General features: G+C 43.8%; 1 long non-coding RNA gene across 1 annotated transcript in view; it reads left to right on the forward strand.

Moving 5' to 3' along the window:
* The window catches only part of LOC144819701 (uncharacterized), a 42,858-nt gene extending 27,630 nt beyond the window's left edge, over window positions 1-15,228 (forward strand). Inside the window, exons 3-4 of the long non-coding RNA XR_013607518.1 lie at window positions 8,633-8,845; window positions 14,959-15,228. This is a non-coding gene — a long non-coding RNA (uncharacterized LOC144819701). The remainder of the gene's footprint in view (window positions 1-8,632; window positions 8,846-14,958) is intronic.
* Window positions 15,229-15,740: the final 512 nt, after the last annotated feature.

A 15,740-nucleotide genomic window follows, 5' to 3' on the forward strand; every position in this document is an offset into this window, starting at 1 on the left:
CTCTCGGTAGGATCGAGAGACAAGAGGAGGCCAAAGCGAAGGGGCAAATGACCATAAGGGGGCATAGTAGATCCTCGCTGACCCCCTAGGTTTGATGTGGAGGTTTTAAAAGGGCCCCGCGGGGCAAAAAAAAATAATAATAATAATAATCGAACGGCTGAATGGATTTGCACGAAACTTGGTAAAATATTAGGGACTGGTAGCCCGATGTGCCTTTGCTAGGTCTCAATATATGTGCTCCAGTGGATTTCGAGAAATTAACGTTCAAAAAAAGATATATATCTGTAACAGCGCTCCGCTTCGCGTAACGGAGGTTTGCGAAGCTGATTGGTTCTCCGGCGTCTGTAAACATTCCAAACAGTCCGTAGCGGCCGCCATCTTGTCTCTCGGTAGGATCGAGAGACAAGAGGAGGCCAAAGCGAAGGGGCAAATGACCATAAGGGGGCATAGTAGATCCTCCTTGACCTCTTAGGTTTGATGTGGAGGTTTTAAAAGGGCCCCGCGAGGCAAAAAAAAAAAAATAATAATAATCGAACGGCTGAATGGATTTGCACGAAACTTGGCAAAATTGTAGGGACTGGTAGTCCGATGTGCCTTGGCTAGGTCTCAATATATGTGCTCCAGTGGATTTTGAGAAATTAACGTTCAAAAAAAGATATATATCTGTAACAGCGCTCCGCTTCGCGGAGATAAAATTATATCTGTATTACCTAGCTGTTGCTAACACCAGTTAGCGACGGCTAGTAGGAGATAGCGACCATCTTGGGCCCCACTTTGCATGTGAGTGATATTTATCACTAATGACATGCAAAGTGGGCATGCCAAGATGTTAGCGACTGGAAACAGTCGCTAACATCGCTATCTCCTATTATCAACTTTTGGAAATATTCGCGATAAGCGCGAATATCTCCAAAAGCTAGCACCTGCCCTGAGCAGTTCTAAGGCACGTTATCCAATGGGAGGTGGATAACATGGCTAAGAGCATTAGCTCGGTAATGCATGAATATCGCTGAGTTTTCAGCGATATTAATGCATTGCGGTCGTTTTTTATCGTATTTGCGATAAACCTTGATAATAGCAAGGTTTATCTGCGATAATTTCTGACGATGCTTAGCGGTAAAAAAATCGTTGCTAAGCATCGTTAGGGATAAATATCGCTTAACTTTGGTAATATGCCCCAACGTCTGTTAACGTTCGATTCGAAGGAAATCAGGAAGTGTTGAAAAACATTGTCTGCGCCATCTTGCCTTTTTTCAAATGCCACACTTTTGTCGTGCACGGCAGTCATTTTAGATGCCTTGACCAGACCCACTCTGTGCACGCTGTCGATCCTTAGCATGACTCCCCACCCTCGCAAGCATCTCCCCCAGGCAGTGGTCACCCCCGCTCTCTGTCTTATGCATGGGTAATAAACCACCCCCCATCTGCACTGCTCTTCCCTGAGAATCACACCCTGTGCCCGCCCGACACCTCCCTTTCGCCCTATTCACTACCGCACCCTCTGACACTCCTTTTCCTCTGTGTCCGATTGTCCAGGCCGGTCCTAGGGTATCAGCTAGCCCTGCAGATGTAGTTTATGGCCCCAGCTGTAAAGAATCACCCCTCTTCAAAGGAGTTATAGTAGATCAAGGCCCACACTCGATGAGATCCGTCACAGCAGACGCGTTCCTATTATCTGAAAACCATCCTGTATTGTGATTGGGGAGGGGACCGAGCCTGAAGCGGAAGATTCCAGGGATGACTCTTTGTACATCAAAGTTTTTACAATTATGTGTCACATTAAAAATATATAGCACTCCAACAAAGTAGTAAGATTATAAAACTTTAATAACTTATAAATATATACAAGAAAACAAAAACAGTAATAACATATAAACATTTTTAGGGAAAAACAACAAAGTAGCGGTCGGCTGTGCGAATAGTCCCAACGCAGCACAACGTCCAGATTTCTGGCGTGGGGCGTCGCGGGGGGTGGGTCATCAGTAGCAAACTGTTGTGCGAATAGTTCCAAGGCAGCAGAACGATGGCACCAAGGTGATGTCCAGTAAGTTGCCGCACTGGTTTTGGTATCCTACAATGCTGCTCCGAATAACGGCGTGGGGCGCCCCGGGGGAGGCGGCGTGAACGGGCCTCTCCAGGTGGAGTGTCATCTGTTGTAGTGGGGCGCCCCTTTACCGTTTCAGTTGCCATTCCGTCCGTTTTTGGTCCACTGTGTCAAAAGCCGCAATTCAGCTGAGTTGCGCCCACTCTTGCGGTGCAGCGATAGGCGGCTGTCACAGGACTCTCAAAATGGCGGCAGGCTGTTTCCTTTTTGGGCCTGGTCCACTGAAATGGCCCTGGGACACCTTGGAAATCGGACGCTTGTCTGCTAGGTCTTGGACCCCATTCTCGAAAGCGTCCCCTCCGCCTTGAGGATTTATCAAAAGTTTTGGGGGCCCCCGACTCCTGTAGGCTTCTGGTGGGGAGCGGTTGCCATGATTGCTCGCGGAATGACCACGACGGAGCTACGAGATGGTGGTGCTCTCATGCTGAAGCCAGCTTCAGTCTGAAACATCCAGAAACAAGGTGGGGCTTTCATCGTTTGGGAAAAAAAAAAGTTTTCATCCAATGAAAAGTGTTGTTTTTAGGTCATATGATCAAGCCTTCCATCATTAGGAAACCAAAAGTAAAATGAACCAATGAAAAGTTTTATAAACAAGTCACATGACCTGTTATGCTGCATAGGGTATAAAATGCGGAGAAAATACGTTGGCACGTGAGGCGGCGTCAGTAGCGGACCGATGTGCGAATAGGCCGAAGGCAATACAACGCGCCAAGATCCGGATGGCACCGAGGTGGTGTCCAGCAAGTTGCAGCACTGGTGTGGCCATCCTACAATGCTGAAAGTCGGCGTGGGGCGCCCCGTTGGCCTGTGAGTTTGCGTCAGTAGCGGACCGATGTGCGAATAGGCCGAAGGCAGCACAACGCGCCAAGATCCGGATGGCACCGAGGTGGTGTCTAGTAAGTTGCCGCACTGGTGTGGCCATCCTACAATGTTGAAAGTCGGCGTGGGGCGCCCCGTTGGCCTGTGAGATGGCGGCAGTAGCAGACCGATGTGCGAATGGGGCCAAAGGCAGCGCAACAATATTTTCGGAATAGAAGACACCACAAGGCGCTGAGATGCCAAGATCCGGATGGCACCGAGGTGGTGTCTAGCAAGTTGTGGCACTGGTGTGGCCATCCTACAATGGTAAAAGTCGGCGTGGGGCGCCCTGTTGGCCTGTGAAATGGTGTCAGTAGCGGACTGATGTGCGAATGGGGCCAAAGGCAGCGCAACAATATTTTCTGACTGACACCACAAGGCGCTGAGATGCCAAGATCCGGATGGCACCGAGGTGATGTCTAAGTTGCGGACCGATGTGCGAATGGGGTCAAAGGCAGCGCAACAATATTTTCTGTCTGGAAGATACCACTAGGCGTTGAGATGCCAAGATCCGGATGGCACCGAGGTGATGTCTAGCAAGTTGCTGTACTGGTGTGGTCATCCTACAATGCTGAAAGTCGGCGTGGGGCGCCCCATTAGCCTGTGAGATGGCGTCAGTAGCGGACCGATGTGCGAATAGGCCGAAGGCAGCACAACGCGCCAAGATCCGGATGTCACCGTGGTGGTTTCATAGTTGAGAGGCACTTCATCTGCAGTGGGGCGCCGAGATCCGGATGGCACTGAGGTGATGTCTAGCAAGTTGCTGTACTGGTGTGGTCATCCTACAATGCTGAAAGTCGGCGTGGGGCGCCCCATTAGCCTGTGAGATGGCGTCAGTAGCGGACCGATGTGCGAATGGGGCCAAAGGCAGCGCAACAATATTTTCTGAAGAGAAGACACCAAAAGGCGCTGAGATTCCAAGATCCGGATGGCACCGAGGTGGTGTCTAGCAAGCTATGCAGTTGAGTTGTGTGCGCACTTGCGGCGAATAGGTCGAAGGCAGCATAACAATGTTTTCTGAATAGAAGACACCACAAGGCGTTGAGATTCGGTTACCACCGAGGTGATGTCTAGCAAGTTGCCGCACTGGTGTGGCCATCCTACAATACTGCTCCGAATAACGGCGTGGGGTGCCCGAAGGGGGGGGGGGAGGCGGCGTGAACGGGCCTTCCTAGGTGGAGGCTCGTCTGCTGTAGTGGGGCGCCCCTTTACCGTTTCAGTTGCCATTCAGCTGAGTTTCGGCTGCTCTTGATGCTACAGCGACAGGCGGCTGCAACAGGACTCTCAAAATGGCGGCCTGTTCTTTGGATTTGGGCCTGGTCCACTAAAATGGCCCTGGGACACCTTAGAACTCGGACGCTCGATTTTTTTTTTCCTTTCCTGTACATGCAAAAAAAGGTAAATGCCCGGTACGTTACACGCTTCATCTGCCACGATGAACTCTCCAGAGGAACCGAAAAAAAATATAGTTATGGTAACTATACCATGCATCGTCATATGGAGAGGTGGCACCAATTAATTATAGTGCTGCATAAAAGAGAGATTTGGAGGAGAACCCTTGACCTGCTAGTACATTCATCAAAGAAGTGGCACTGACAGCATCAGAGGCAAGGGAAACGGTCCCAAATATTTAGAAAAACTTTGGAAAGATTAAAATGACATGTTTAGATTGTGGCAAATTAATTTCATGTGGACAGATGAGTGTTACTCTAATAAATACAGCATATGAACATCATCATAGTCGATGGTTGGTAGAGACATTTTGACTATATCCTGGACCTGCCCGTCCTCGCCCAAAATGGCGCCGGAATAAATGGGACTCGTAACTCCTTGTTGTGTACTAGTTGCAGAACCTTGAAATCACGAGATACGTATGCAGTTTTGAAGCACATGGCGGGCGGGGACGAGAATTGATTGAATATTTCGACATCCCTATTGATATTAAGTTCTGATGTGTTATTGATTACTGTACTATTGAAAGTTCGAATTAACGTCACCGATGGTACTTGCCCGCAAATGTATATCTAGATAATTTTATTGTAACTGGCCCTGTCGTATTTTAATTATAAAATGTACGTCCACCGATTCCGTAACTGTTAGACACCTTAGTTCTTGCAACCTAATGGCCCGCCCATTACGTTCCTCTACAGTGTAAATGTCTACTCATCATATACGATTACAGTTTGCTCCGTGGCCGGCCCACGTGGTTATAGGCTCGTATTTGTATAATGAAATTTTCACAATAAAGGTTTTTAAAAGAAAACATGGTAGTAGTATATACATTGGTAAAGTTTTTAATAATAGTCACTGTTTTAGAATCAGTAAAAGGCAAGTGAAATAAAGCAGACCAATTACATGAAGGGTAAAAGGTATAATTCGAAGGAACGCAGTAAAGATAAATGGTCAAGGGCTGTTGTGTTTTCTACTCCTGCAACATAAAGTGATCGATAAGAATCTCATATTCAGGCGTATCGGCGACTAAGACAGCAGGTCGACCCTCTTTTGCTCAACGGTTCCGTCATGGGACGAAGAAACGCTCTTTTTCTCGAAAAAAGAATATATTTTACTTGCATGACAGTTGTAAATTTTCCGGGAAAGTACATTAGCCTGGAACATTATAACATATATTTAAGAAAAAATAATGTTCGGAAGTAATAAAAAGCGTAATTTTTAGGTCATATGACCAAGCCTTTCATCATTAGAATAAGAAAAGTAAAATGAACCAATGAAAAGTTTTATTAACAAGTCACATGACTTGTTATGCTTACGTTACGCGCTGCGCGCCCCGGATGACTTCCGGATGCGCTAACGCGGCGCGTCATATGACGCATTACGCGACAACGCAGGTCCAGAATATAGTCAAAATGTCTCCACCAACCAGCGGTTGGAACACAACCCCTTTCAGCAGGCTAAATAGTTCTGTTAAATGACAACAGAAGGGACAGGCAACAAGAACCATCAGTCAAAGAGGGGAGGGCTAGTTCTTCTCTACCGGGTTACATTGGGGCGCTACCGGAACTGATCGAATTGGTAGTCTACAGTGTTTCTGGATATTCAGACTGAAGCTGGGGTTAGCATGAGAGCAGCACCATTTCGTAGCTCCGTCGTGGCCATTCCGCAACCAATCATGGCAGCCGCTCTTTATCGTTATTTTGGGCGGGGTGGGTGGCGGAGCCAAGCTGTTTTGGAGCCATCATTGTGTGGAGTTCAGTTCATCTCACTAGTTTTGTATTTGTCATGAGGGGTTGTTCCTAATGTTTCTATTTTAGCGAGGTCAAAAAGAGATCCCATTAGTGGCCTACTGATTTTGCTCGATTCCTTTTCTTTTTTTTTTACACGATTTTTCGTTATCTGCGAAGACTAAACAGAGTATTGCGACTCTGTGTTTGTTTGTAAATAGAGAATGAACCAAAGAGAACCAATTCTAAAACAGTAAATACTTGGATAACAATCAATCAAATGGAGAGAGAAGCAGGCACGACGTATTACAACGGGGGCAAAGGCCTGCGTTAACTACCCTTCACTATGTGCAAAGAGAGAGTACTCCTAATAGAAATGAGGGGGGGGGGGCACCATTCAAAGCAGATCAGTGTGCATAAACACGAAAATGTTTTCACTTACCACGTACTTGACATTCGACAGCTTATGATATTTGCTATTAAAAAACCATTGAAATTCACTGAAAAAACCATAGGTTATAGAGCATATATAGTTAGGAATTAGCATTTACAAAACCTTGAAAATTCACTGAAAAAACCATATGTTATAGACCATATATAGTTAGGAATTAGCATTTAAAAAACCTTATTTTACTCACACAAAACCATTGAAATTCCATATATAGTTAGTTGCACTAACTATATATCGCGCACCCGCAATCCACTGCTGATCATGTCACATATTACATCATTCATGACATGGTCAGTGACATCACTGATGACATCACTGATGACATCTCAAATGACATCACTGATGAGATCACTGATGACATCATCCAGTGACTGTGTGTTTCTGTAAAGTTTAAATATGTTTTACATATTGAAGAATGAGTAGATGTATAAGTGTCTGGACGAAGGATTTAGTAGGTGCATGACTGAATGTATGAGTGAGTGATTAAATGTGTCTCACTGAGTGCATGGGTTAGTGACTAAACTGTCTTAATTTGTGCATCATTATGTCTGTTGTTCTGTAAACTGCTGCATGTGTTGATCAGTAGCTATATGATTAACTATATGGGTTATTGATTGATTGTCCAAGTATTTGTATGGGAGACTGAGTGTGTGTGTGGCTGGCTGGGAGGTGTGTGACTCTGTGCAGATCAATGTGTACTTGTATCAATAATTGTATAAGAAAGTAAGTATGTGTTAGTATATGTTTGAAAATGTAAGGTGCTCTATGTTTAACTGTATAGACAAGAAAATGGAAGTGTGATTGATTCTTTACAGGACTGACTAGGTGTGTGAGTAACTCCATGGATGAGTGGCAGAGTCTGAGTGTCTGTATAGGTGTATGAGTGCATATGATAGTGTTGAAAAGATGAGTGATTGTATGTATGAATGATTGTATGCCTGAATGAGTGAATGTGTGTGTAGACGTAGGAATCAGTGAGTACGTATGTAGTAACTAGTATTGGTGTGTCAATGGTTTCAAAAATTATACTCTGTATTTAACACTGGGTGAAACAGAGGTTATATTAAAATGTGAGGAGATGCATTGTATTGTCACATGAATGATATCATCAGTGATGTGGTCATTGATGTCAAATGAGATGTCATCAGTGATCTCATCAGTGATGTCATTTGAGATGTCATCAGTGATGTCATCAGTGATGTCACTGACCATGTCATGAATGATGTAATATGTGACATGATCAGCAGTGGATTGCGGGTGCGCGATATATAGTTAGTGCAACTAACTATATATGGAATTTCAATGGTTTTGTGTGAGTAAAATAAGGTTTTTTAAATGCTAATTCCTAACTATATATGGTCTATAACCTATGGTTTTTTCAGTGAATTTTCAAGGTTTTGTAAATGCTAATTCCTAACTATATATGGTCTATAACCTATGGTTTTTTCAGTGAATATATATATATATATATATATATATATATATATATATATATATATATATATATATATATATATGTATATATATATATATATATATATATGTGCGTGTGTGTTTCTGTATTTTTATGTTTTTTTCGCAGTTCAAATTGTAATACTGTCGTAGGCTGGCATCCCTCCCACAGCTAGTTGTATATACGCTTGAAACTCTTAAATCTCTTAACACAGAGAAACTATTATCCATTGATCGCCTACAATGTACTGCCAAGTGATGACATTGAATTGCTATTTTACAATGCATACCTCAACAATGTGTAGGAGCTGTAATGTTTTTTACCAGTTTTAAGTAAATATGGAACAGATAGGACTAGATGTGGATTTCAAAAGTGTTCAACGAAGCACAGATATTAGTTACTCTTCGTGCCTGACATGTATGGTCTGTGCTCCTCTAAAACACTTAATAAATGGTCGTTTGTATAAAAATCACAGTTTTTTGCTCATATACCTCTTTCTCTGTGTAACAATGACGAATGCAGTACAATTAACCAGGTACAACTGAACAAAAAGAATAGTTAACCAATCTTTGCTTTTTTCACCACAGCCTATTTATTTAAGATTATACCAGTATTACCGAGCCATGGGGCTCCGGCCAAAATTTGTTCCTTATTTTGTACCTGCTACAACTACACCTACAACTACGACCACTACCACAACCACTACAGCTACAACTACTACTCCAACCACCACTACGACCACTACTAAGCCTACAACTGCTGCTGCTGCTGGCGGTGGATAAATTAAAGAACACAATTAGGTTAGTATAAAAAAAAAAGCAAATAAGTGTATTTTATGCCATGTGTAAGTCATGCCTTAGTAAGGGTGTAAATTATACCTCTTCGCATCAATCATAAAACTTTCTAACTTTTCCATAAAAGTAGGTGCATCTGTGTTCTCCTTCTCAGATTCTTCCCTTACATGACTCATCACATGCTGTGAAAAGCCTGGCAAATGAATGTGCACTTTTTTGTGATCTTTCACCAGCAGGGCCCATTGGTACTTTATTTCTGGGGACTGGAACTTATTTTTCGTCATGTTCTTCGGCCCAGCCCATGACAGAGAAAAACGTGAAAGGGGAAAGAAGCACAGGGAGAAAGCTGGAAAGCAGTGACGAAACAGGAAAAAAGAGAGTATTCGACAGGCAGATGATGGGGAAGGGGGTGCTTGAAAGTGGATTTAAGAGGTATCTTGAGGGGGATTCAAGACTCAGAGGCATTGCTATTCAGCACCCCGACATTCGATAGCACCAGCCGTGGGCTTCTCAGCAAAACTGGGCACCAGCACTTATTCATTTACAAATTAAGCACTGTAAGATTGTCACTAATTTAAAATTGAGTGAGGGTTCTCCACATTTGTTTAGAATATTTCTGAAACTCCACTGCAAATGCACAAAAGTGTAACGAGTTCAGACCTTCATGTGCGTAATCACGCATCAGGTTGCACATTATACAGAGGTGTATCATGCACTTTTTTATGGAATTATCCTTTTTCTAATACATACATGAGAATTGCTTAATTTGGGTACAATTTTTGTCACACCTTAACCATACTTATGTGTAATCTAATCCCTTTGTGACTACGGCTCTATTGTCAGGGTGTTACTCAAAATGGTGGACCCCGGCGGACTGTGATGAGGGGCCATGAGTCGCCCCTATTGTTCAGTTGCGTAGGATCCACCCCCTCCCCCGCCAATGGGTTGGGGCCACCTGAAGGGTTTGGGGGGCTTCCAGCCTCCCCAAAGGTTGCAGAGGTCCGTATTATGCCCCTGTCTATGGCCCTCATTACTAGTGCATTTGAAATTCAGATGCGGCTGGAAATAAGTTTCCACCCGCTGCTGAGTTACAACTTGTGGTTTCAAACCGCACTCGCATCATTTTCCCCGGAAACTATGGATTCTACAGGTAAAAAAAAAGCAAAAAAAACATTTTTGGGAATATACACCACTTTGCAATATTACACATTTGTTTCAGGAGTATCATAAAACATTCCATTATGTCAATCCAGAAGAAGTAGTCATTTTGACCTTTAAGAAAATAACAACTGGAGACACAAATCATGCTTTGGTAGCTGGTGGCTTTGTATATTCAGATGTCTTAGCACATTAATGAACAGTCACTTCAAATGTGCAAAGCCGTGACACAGTATTGGGAGGGAGGGGTGGGGGGGGGGGGGAAGCAGCCCACAGACCATGAATTGTGATGAAAAAGGCAGCTTTTTGGAACAGGTGCACATTACAATATATTAAACCTCGGCAAAAGCCTTCCAAAACTAAGCCTCACTAAATGAACCACATACCTAACCCCGCACCCCACTCCCTCCACTAAAACTTCTTTTAACCCGCCCCACCCGTACATTACAATATTTAAAACAATACAAAACATGACATCACCGTATAACCCAGTATAAACCTATAAATACAACCTGTTTGTTATACAAACTCCCCTGCCTGCCCCTTTCTAGCTGTCAATCACCCAACCTGTGTAACCGAACTAAACTTAACCAACCTATCCTTTCCCTGTCGATAACCCAACTTAACAATTAATCAACAAACCTCTGCCAAACCTGTCAAAATTCAAATAACCCCCGCACAGCACCTGCTCCAAGCGACAATACAGAGCAAAAACCCCTTGCTCATCTGTCCCAAGAAGGCCATCTAGGGATAACAAAATCTAAAGGAAAAAACCCATATAATAAAATAGAAGAAAAATTAAAAGAGGAAAAAATAGGGAGGGCAAAAACTACCTCAGCCTAAGCTCCCAGCCACCAGGTCACCAAACCTAAAATGGTGGCTGGGAGCAGGAGCCCAAAGCATTTATGCTTGGGCTCCTTTTGGGCTACAAATAAACAAGCCCAATATCAAAATGGCCGCGCGAGGCCCTGCAACCCCCCGCCCTCCCAAACTGCCTGGGGGGGGACCCTCCCTGCGGTCGGCTGCCCCCCCTGGCCCCACTTATAGTGCAATAGGATTCAGCAAGGATGTCTGTGGGAGGGGGCCCTAGTGCCAGGGTGGAAGGGGCATGTCTTAGTGTGACTTTCATGGGATGATTCCATTGCAAGGGGTCTGTAATCATTCTACTCTTCTAGGGCCTGAAAAATAATGTCCTGATCCAACATTTTTTATGTGTCTCTCTTCTGTCTTTCCAGTCGGGAGAAACTGACCATTCAGCTTTCACCCATTTGTCCCACACCGCTTCTCCTTGTGAAGGGCATGAGCCACATCAGATTTTCAAGACATGTGCACTTATCTTTTGACTGATCTAAGCACACGGTTGACAAATCTGCATTTTTATTTTTCTAGGTGTGAGTTTTAAGCCCCAAAAGGCAGGCTTTGGCGGTGCGAGCAATTTTTATTTTGGAAACCTCTTGAGTTGTTTTTTGCAGGTTGTGCCAAGAGCAAATGTAGTCCAGAACACATGGAATTGTCTGCATTATTCGGATGACATCTTTGACAACTATCAGGGAGGGTGCTGTTTGTGTTTTTATAGTCGGTGTCTGGGTTTGATAAATTGAGCTGTGTTAGCTTAAATCTAGGGTTTCTTGATACAAGTTTTGGATTTAAAATGATTTGCATCCATTGCTGGTCGGTGAATCTTTCACTCAAGTCCATCTTCCATTTGACTCTCATTCCTCGCAGTGAGACTTCAGTCACCTGGAACAGTGCCCCATATACTTTAGTACTGTAGCTTTGTTTTCCTAATCGTTTTTATCGGGGCATTGAGTCTTATAAACTGGTCTGCATGGCTGGACTGTGAACCCAAAGCAGCCCTGGTAATTTTGATGTCTAGCCCTCTCCTCCCTAAAGCCCCTCCCAGGAGGGAGGTGGGTAAGTGTGATGCATTTCTGCTTTTGTTACCGCAGCCGATATTGCAGCACTGCTGCAAAACCTGCCCCCACCAGTGCAAAATCGGACCCCATCCTTCCAGCCTCCTGCGGAACCGCCCGATGTCAGCTATGGCCAGTCCAGCCCTGCTGGTCTTTAGGGATGGAGTACGTATTTTGTACGTTGGAATATATATATAGGTCTGTGCAGTGCTTAATTTGTAAAATAATAAGTACCAGAGATCTGACCAGGAGGCAACTGTAGCTTTGCACCATCCACTGCCCATGTAATCGCTGCCAAAACAACTACTAGCCATCTCTCTCGCCTGCAAGTGCAACAGTTCAGATTACTCAAGGTCTCCAATGCTAACGGAATGGCTGAGGAGGTAGGTATTAGTCATTTTTAATGTGTATTATTATCATAAACACCCATTTTTATGCTGATTTCTAAATTAGATGAGCAGCGCCACCACGTGGCATACTGTTATAAGTGCAGTGTTGACAATTAAGTGCTGGGCACCAGAAACCAATTAGGTAGCGGTGTGGAGCACCGGAAACCACTGCCTCAAATGAAGCCGTGGCTCTGGCTGTTGTATAAGTGACTTAGCGTTAGATCCCTCATTTGTACAAGCTTGTTTGTCTACAGTCAGAGCTGTTTGTGCAAACTCGTGGGTCCTCAGAAAGGCAAAGCATGACCATAAGCCAATCTTTTTTTTGGTGCTTTCTAATGCTGTTTTTCAGAAATGGTTGGCAATCATTAGGAGCATGAAGGTTTTACTCTCTTTAGTGGTTTAGCAACGATACAGGGCAGAAGTGAGCTGTCATCGACCAGAACCTTATGCCAAGGGCTTACCTTGGTCAGTAAGATTTGGGGGATGTGAGGCTAAAATTACCCAACAAATACGCTGGCATACCCTGGTTAATACATTATTTGTAGAGCAGAGCGTGAGGGGGCTTAAGGAGCAGTGGAAAGAAATAGCAGTGTGGATTGTTACTTAAAGAACAATATGTTGTAAAATACCCAACAGTTTTAAGAACTTCAAGACAGAGAGGTTAGAGAGAGTATGTGTGTATGTTTTTGCCTGTGTGATCATGTAAAGATCCCAGGTGAAATCCAACAGCCACCTCACCATACCCAACTGAAAGCACCTGTTCCGAACTATTTACTAGAGAATACATTTATTAGCGGGGTGTATCACCCTAAACACCCCCCCTGAAGCTACGCCCCTGCCTTTTGCACATGATGGGCTTCTGAAGAGGTCGGATAGTCAATCCAGTGGGCGACACACTGCAGTTGAGCAAGTGGGTATACGTTTTCCAGGTTGAGTGCACTTAGGCCTCCATCGTTAAGAGGCAGGTGTAGTTTAACACGGGCAATTTGTGTCTTTTGCCACCACATATAAGGACTTTTATTACTATGTTTGCCTCTGTAAAACAATGATTTGTTGGTTATATTGGTAGGGTAGGAAATAGGTAGAAAAGGTGTGACATTAAGAGCGTTTTGGCATTAGCTGTCCTTCCCATCACTGAGAGGGGCTACTTACTCCACACAATACATAGATATTTAGGATCCTGTCTGCTTTCCTATCAGGTCACCCTCCAATATATCTGTTTTTTGCCGGTACATATACATTCAGTAGTACTTGAAGATTTTGGTTCCCTTTTAAGTAGGAGCTGGGGTATTTGCTGTCTACCTCTAATGATTTAAGTGTATATAGGCATGACATATTTGTATTCATGTGTAGTCCAAGTAGGTTGCAGAATGTCTCTAAGTTTTCAAGGCCTGTTCCAAAGCTTTCATTAGGTCCCAAAAGAACACTTATATATCCTCCGACTATAAGGAGATAATTAATGCGCATCACTCTCCCAGTCTGGTGTCCAGACCTGCACCTTGTAATAATGTCAAATTTGAATAAGGCCAATTCACAAAGGCATTTGTGAGTATGTGAAGTAGAATTTCTGTAAGTAGTACTCCTGTAGTAGCAGTTCCTGCTCTCTTGAAAGGCCTAATGATGGACCACAAAAGATCCCATATAGAAATATTCAAGGGCGTTGCAAGTACACTTATTATAAATAGAAAGACTGTACTTTCTGGGCACCTTTACTATTAGGGAGTTGGGAATTTCGGGGCCAATTCACAAATGCAGTTATGAGTACAAGGAGTAATATAATATTAGCATTATTTCATATTGATAAATGTTTTGGGGCATAGACCTCTTTGTGTTCATTTTAAAAACTAAGCACTTCAGCTTTGTCCTTAGTACAGCCTGTTTCCTAAAAGTAAACGTAGAGGCATGGAGGGGGTCATCTAAGAGGTTTTTCCTGGGATATATAACAAGAGGAATATTAACCCCTTGGCTGCGGTGGTAATTCCGCCGCAGCGCTGGGGGGAGGGGGGTAACGCGGCACCACCATGCTTGTGACGGAACCACGCCGTCATGAGCCACGGGCGAGCTGTGTTCAGGACGGGGTGGTCCCGTCACGACTCCGCCTACTCATTAATTCACCCGCACAGGCGGGGAATCAGTGCCGCGTGGGCGAGAGAGGCTGCAGCATGACGGAACCGCGCAGCCATGAGCACACGCCACCCGTGGCTCATGACAGCGTGGTTCCGTCATGAGTGGGAAAGGGGTTAAATGATGCACACAGGCGAGGTAGTGGTTGATAGCCCGGGCTTGCCCTTTGCAGCCTTTGCCATTTCCCCTTCTTTCCCTATTTTCAGAATAATAAAGATTATGGCAGGAACAGTTTGTAAAGTGTCCTATAAGAACCCTCTCTGTTTTCTGTTGCTTCCAGTCCTTGCCCTTCTCCTATAACCTCTCAACAAAGAGGACGCTGTTGAGGGGTTAGAGGTGCAAAAAGGGGTCATCCCTATGATGTCAATAGAGGTCAGATTAAGCATGTTGACATTTCTGCCTCCTCTAACATTTTAGTGAATGCACATCCATGGCGATTAATATTATTTTGCATAATAAGATATGTTAATTCTTTGTTAAATACATTAATTCGAATTTGCTGTAGATATCATTCTCTGTTTTATCCCCTTGTCAGGACACACCACAGAAGAAGAGAATCATCAGAGCTGCTTAAATCATCTTAGCAACGCAACTGAAAATCTGACTTGCGTGTAATTTATTACGTTCTTGTGACCAGGGATTGTACAACGATTTTTACTATTCTCGGTGACGTCGTGTTTTTCCACCTCTGCTGCTGGCAATGCACCATGTATGATGCCTGTACTGGCCCATTGTGAGTTTACCTGTCACAATAACTCACATGCCTTGATTGTGCCTTCTCAAAATAAAGCTTGTACAAACACAACCTTCTGCAAACCTCCTGTTTTTACTGTGCTCAAAAAAGTGATCACCGGGTAACTATGTAGGCCTGATTCTTGCCACACGTTTACAGAAATGAGTATATTAGTGAGCCGTCCCCTCCATCTCCGATTTCTATGTGCTCTGGTTCAACTAAGTATCAGGGAGAGAAAACAACTGAATAACAATAGAATGGTTAGTACAAGACAGAAATTAGAAAATTGACCATAGCAAAGCGTCTAACAGCGCGGAGTGAAATTAACCCCAGGGAGAGAGAAAAGAAAGAGAAAGAGAGAGGGAGAGAAAACGATATTTCCAGACCGTTTCAAGAGAAACATTTTTTTTACCTAATCCTGCTAGTCACCACTTAAGCAGAATTTTGGAAACATAGATGCAATATAAAATCAATTTACCTTCAATTTATTCAACTGAGCCTCATTAGAATAGAACACATCTTTAAACAGACACATGAAAATGGAGACACCAGGCGCCAGATTTATCACACATTCCTCTGCTGCA

This window comes from Lissotriton helveticus, chromosome 2_1, assembly GCF_964261635.1.
Source record: "Lissotriton helveticus chromosome 2_1, aLisHel1.1, whole genome shotgun sequence".
NCBI lineage: Eukaryota > Metazoa > Chordata > Amphibia > Caudata > Salamandridae > Lissotriton > Lissotriton helveticus.